We start from the raw sequence: 6,076 nt of genomic DNA on the forward strand, positions 1-6,076 counted from the left end.
TCAGCTTGATCTCTTTTGCTGTTAATAATTCCAGTTGTATTATAACATTCTTATGGTGAACTTTTCAGTTCAGAAAGTGCAGTTGGGGCTTTCTAAAAATGGCTATTTCATCTTTCTACTATTGAATCATTTTACTGGATTGCCTGAGTTTCAACTTTTTCCTGGAACTTGATGAACTTTCTTGCTATCCAGATTCTGAATTCCATGTCTGTCATTTCAACTGGGGTTAAGAGCCCCACAAGCATTGGCAACAAAACATCAAAAGTATTGGCAACAAAAGTCAAAATAGACAAATGGGACCTAATTAAACTCCAGAGCTTCTGTACAGCAAAAGAAACAATCATTCGAGTGATCTCCAGCAAACAAGAGAATGGGAAAAAACTTTTGCAGTCTACCCATCTGACAAAGGGCTAATATCCAGAATCTACAAACAACTAAAACAGATTCACAAGAAAAAAACAGACAAACCCATCTAAAAATGGGTGAAGGATATGAACAGACACTTTTCAGAAAATGACATTTATGAGGCCAACAAACATGAAAAAATGCTCATCATCACTGATTATTAGAGAAATGCAAATGAAAGCCACATTGAGATACCATCTGATGTCAGTTAGAATGGCGATCATTAAAAAATCTAGAGACAACCGATACTGGAGAGGATGTGGAGAAATAGGAACACTTTTACTCTGTTGGTGGGAATGTAAACTAGTTCAACCATTGTGGAAGACAGTGTGGTGCTTCCTCAAGTACCTAGAAATAGAAATTCCATTTGACCCAGCAATCCCATTACTGGGTATATACCCAAAGGATTATAAATCATTCTATTATAAAGACACATGCAAATGTATGTTCATAGTGGCACTGCTTACAATAGCAAAGACCTGGAACCTACCCAAATGCCCATCGAAGATAGACTGGACAAGGAAAATGTGGCACATATACACCATGGAATACTATGCAGCCATAAAAAAGTGATGAGTTTGTGCCCTTTGTAGGGACATGGATGAATTTGGAAACCATCATTCTCAGCTAATGGACACAAGAACAGAAAATCAAACACTGCATGTTCTCACTTATAGGCAGGTGTTGAACAATGAGAACAAAGGGTCTCAGGGAGGGGAGCATCACACACTGGGGTCTGTTGGGGGGGCCAAGGGACGGACAGCAGGGATTGGGGAGGTCAGGGAGGGATAACATAGGGGGAAATGCCACATGTAGGTGACGGGGGGATGGAGGCAGCAAACCATATTGTCATGTGTGTACCTATGCAATAATCCTGCATGAGCTGCACATGTACCTCAGAATCTACAGAACAATTAAAAAAAAGAGCCATTACTGGGAGCAAGAGGGTTCATTTGGAGGTGAGGAGACGCTCTGGCTTTTTGAATTGCCAGAATTCATGGCTTACTCTTTCTAATCTGGGAGGGCTAGTATTTCTTTAACTGTGGAGTACACTGAGCATAGTCCATTGGCTTCATTTCTGGAAGCTTTCAGAAGGCTAAAGCTCTGTGCAGGGTAGCTGTTGTTAAATTCATCCCTTTCATTTCACAGAAGAGAGAGAATTAGTAGTCTTACTTAGTATTATAGTTTTAGCTGAAATCACTGTCAAGTCACTCTTAAATCCTTTCCCGAGCAAAGCCAAAGAACAAGTTTAGAATTCACCTACATCAAAACATCCATAGGTGGTGTGGGCCTCCTGAAGCTAATAACCCAGAGGTTGATGGTGAATGAGCAGTCCCCTCAGTCCTTTCACTCATCCCTTCCCCAGGTGCGGTTTGTGAAAGGTAACTAGCCCATTTGGGGAAGGGTTGCTCAGGCACCCCACACAGTATTCCTAGGTTCCTCTCTGGTCAGCCTCAACATCGTCATCTTTTTTACTATCCATATTTGGTGTTTTTTCCCCAAAGATCTGTCCAAATTATGTTGGTTTAGTCAAAATCCCAGTCTCTCTGTAGAAACAGCACTTCCTGGCAGCATCTAGTTGAACATCTTGCCCCTTCCCCAATCTTTATCACCCTTACACTGCTAAGTTTTTCATCACAGTATTTATCAATACTTGAAATTACTTTATTTATTCATTACTTTTTAAATAATTTATTGTCTGTCTTCCTTTCTAGAATGTAAGCTTCATGAAGTCAGGGACTCTGTCACTTTTTTTTTTTCCTTTTAGAAACAGGGTTTTACTCTTCCACTCATGATAGATTGTAGTGGCATGACCATAGCTCACTGCAGCTTTTGACTCTTAGGCTCAAGAGATCCCCCAACCTCAGCTTCCCAAGTACCTGGGACTAGAGGAATGTGCCAACACACCTGGTGGCTCAATTTTTTATTTCTTGATATACCTCTAGTGCCCAGTCAGTTCCTGGTACATGACAGAAAACGCATAAATATTTGTTGCATGGGTCAAATTTACCAAGATGGTAATAATATTGTTTAGGATCATAAAGTTATAGGTGATTTTTTAACATACATTTTAATACTTTTGGTCATTTTTTAAAAAACATTATATAGGCCTTTAACACTTCTGTAATTTAAAAATAACAACATCCAAATGCCATAAACTAGAAAATATTCAGTGAAAATGGATCTTAGAAATAAGATCTACTAGGTTTTATCAGATTCTGCTCACCCAAATGTTATGAAAATTAAATATCCTTTAAAATTTAATTTCTGGATTTTTACTACAAAGAATATAGAAGCAGCACAGGGACAATCTATGTCAGAGTTGAAAATTGCTTAGTCCTCTCACCAGTTTTCCCAAATTTGTTGATTGGCAGCACCCGATTATTGAAACCTCAAGCCCAACTCTTGGCACCTCCCTCTCACTCCCCAGCCTCCTAACCCAGGGTTTAGCATATACTTACTGTTATGGAGTAGGGCCTCAATAAAGATATTTCACAGAAGATAACTTTCTATTTCCTGATTAATTTTCAATCTTCTGTTATTTTCTAGGAAAAAAAAAACAGTTGAGTGTTCAAGCATAAATCACAAGTAAATGACTTGCATATGCACACATATGTTAAAAGTAATACAAAAAGATTTTAATTTCCAATTTTACAATCCTTTATACCCATCTCCATTAAAGCAGCATAGCTGCTCTGCAAGTCAATGCTAAAACCAACCTGATGAGATACTTCTTCCTGATAATCAAGGAGTCCTACCTGTAAGCAACAGAAAGTATCATAGACACCATGCTGCCCTTTCGCCCTCTTTCTGTAGTTCTGCGTAAGGGACAGTGCAGCAAGAGACAAAGCAGCAGGAAATTAGGATTATATCTATATATATACTTAGCTATGTATACATATATATTTACATATATATATATATCTATAATATATACTCTATATGTTGAAATTGCATATATATAAATGTATATATTATACATATAGATGTATGTATACTTTATACTTACGAATTATAGATAGAGACATAATCATAAAATTGAACGTGATTTTTCTGCTCATGGGTAAAAAGGAAAAGGCAGATTCTGATTTTGGTGAATCTAGTGAACATGCAGCCAGTGTAGGATCTGGTGTAGTTGAAAGCCTAGATTTCTGGAGCCCATTTCTAGTGGGAGAAGGCTATAGAAACTTGTTGTCCAACAGAGAGCTCTGCAATGTCAGAAATGTTCTACATCTGCCACTGTACAGTAATTAGGGTATCTTCTGGTCACATGTGGCTATAGAGCACTTGAAATGTGTCTAGCTTGAAGACACAACTGAATTTTTAACGTTAATTCATTCTAGCTTCATAAAAAGAAAGCAAAATTACCACCATACTTGCAAAGAGAGATGAGGGAGATTTCTATCTTAAGGCTAAATGTGCTCTGAGAGTAAGCTGAATGAAAAGGAGGCAGTCTTTTGAGAGAAATGGTGATGGGACTAAGAAAAGAACCCCACACACAGAATCAATAGACCAGGATCCCAGTCTCAGTCCTGTCAATAGCAAAACTGCATTAGCTGGGGGCAATTTCTTCTTTGCACCCTGTTTCCTCTCAAGCAAATTGAGTAGAATTGAATTATTTTTTTAGTGGCGAATTCAGAAGGGACCTGATGTAATAATCACTATTGTAAAACAGGCATGGCAATCCACTTTTTGGAGAGCAGTAGAAAAAAAAGTCCGATAGAGAAATAAAGGCTAATGTAAGTAGAAAAAGATAATGCATCAGAAACATTCATGGAAAAATCAAGTGATATTGCAAGTGATGGTCACTTTGTTTATAGCTACTCAATGAAAGCAAATTGTGGCTTAAATCTTGCACTCTGGGTTGGATATAATTTTTTCTGTTTGAATTCTTACAACAACTCTATGATCCAGAGTATCATTATATTTATATTATAGAAAAGAAAACTGAGGCTCTGATATATTAGACAAGCTGACAAAAGTCATACGATTAAGAAGCATTGAAATTAGGATATGATCTCAAGATTGTATTTCTACTATGATCTTTTATACCTAAAATCTGCTATTCATAATGCTTATTATATAACCGGTACAAAAGTAGACAATTTCTGTATAATTATCTTATTTACAAGAGCTCTGCCAACACTTTTGTAGAAGCTAACCCAAGAACTCCCCAACTCCATGCTTTGAGAGCTCCCGGCCTGTAGGAGGGATGCTCGCTAAGATTGCTTGGGATCAGAGAACACAGGTCTTGGAAGGATCTTCATATTATGGGCCTTCTGGGTCTCTCTCTGCACCTATCATCAAATGTTCTATTTTTCTATGATTTAACTCAGTTTTACTTGTATGAATTTAGCCTTCAATATCATGATAAAAGTCTTGACTTTCAGTGATTCAGATCATTTCCCACTGTATAAAAAAGCAATTTTCAAGTGCCATAAAATATTCTTCAGGAGCAATGTTTTTTAATATTGACAATTATCTGAGATACTGAATAGCAGAGAAAAAGTGGACAGATGATACAACTGTCACTTAACTGAAGCAAAATGATTATATGTACAATTTAGATGGCATAGCACGCCCCACCTGAGAGAGAGTGAGAAAACCACCTCCACATTATTTTGCTTCTTCATAGCTGATCTGAAACAGAAGGCCAGTTAAAGCAATTGGACACATCAACTTGATTTTCCTGAAATCACCCTGGGAGAGGACACACTTAATTCTGATTTCAAAGAAGAAACACCAGGGCAAAGCCAAGACTCTGAATTCTATAGAAAAAGTGGTGAGAATTTTACCATAGAAACTGTAACCATTTTTTTCTAAATGTCAAACTGGCTCGAGAATCTTAAGACATGTTTGCAAATGGTACACTGAAACTGCATATCATGAATGCCATGGGTATGACATTCAGTCATTTGATTGCAATTATTTTGGAAACAGATAAATTTAAAATACTATTGTAACTCTCTCTCTTTTTTTTCTCTCTCTCTCTCTCTTCTCATCAAGGTAGAATCTGTGATAGGCCAAATCTCCCCTTCCCACCAAAGTTACTACCGAATGGCCCTATACTGGAAGCTTTTTCAACCAGCTCTGCTTATCCTGTGGTTGAGGCACAAATAATTGAGAAACTTGCCTGATCAAGAGAGTTGACATTAAATTTGTTACAGACTTTATAGCTCTCTTTTGGCTTGTTTCCATAAATATGATTTACTGAAGAGTTTCAGGTTTACTTTTAAAGTCATGCTATATACCTTATATTAATCACCTTCATTTTTTTTTTTTTTTTTTTTTAGACTAGGAGAAAGCACGAACGCAGTCCCCCACTACCACAAATTATGCAGTCGAGTTTCCCACATTTGGGAAAATCACAGGGGTCAGCATATCCGGAGTGCAATGGATAAGCCTCTCCCTGGGAAAACCACCTTCATGATCATGGTATCTCCCCCGCCAGATAAGTCAGCTTCATGTTTATATCCCACAGACGTGTTGAGTACCTATCATATGCAAAATATGACCCTTCTGGATTTGAGGGATATTAAAAGGAAAAGTCCCACATTCTTCTCTAAAATAATACAGAGTTTATGAAAATGACATGAATCACCATGGGGGATGTCTGAAAGTATGAACAGCCCCCTTTATGTTTAGCCATAGCCATTGCAACCACAGCCAC

The 6,076-nt window shown here is 37.6% G+C and overlaps 1 non-coding gene across 1 annotated transcript; it reads right to left on the bottom strand.

The window, feature by feature from the left end:
• Positions 1-5,701: 5,701 nt before the first annotated feature.
• Positions 5,702-5,865, bottom strand: LOC119468794. The gene has a single exon (XR_005197555.1). It is a non-coding gene; the product is annotated as a U1 spliceosomal RNA (small nuclear RNA).
• Between the last annotated feature and the right edge of the window lie 211 nt (positions 5,866-6,076).

This window comes from Cebus imitator, unplaced genomic scaffold, assembly GCF_001604975.1.
Source record: "Cebus imitator isolate Cc_AM_T3 unplaced genomic scaffold, Cebus_imitator-1.0 Scaffold493, whole genome shotgun sequence".
Taxonomy (NCBI): Eukaryota; Metazoa; Chordata; class Mammalia; order Primates; family Cebidae; genus Cebus; species Cebus imitator.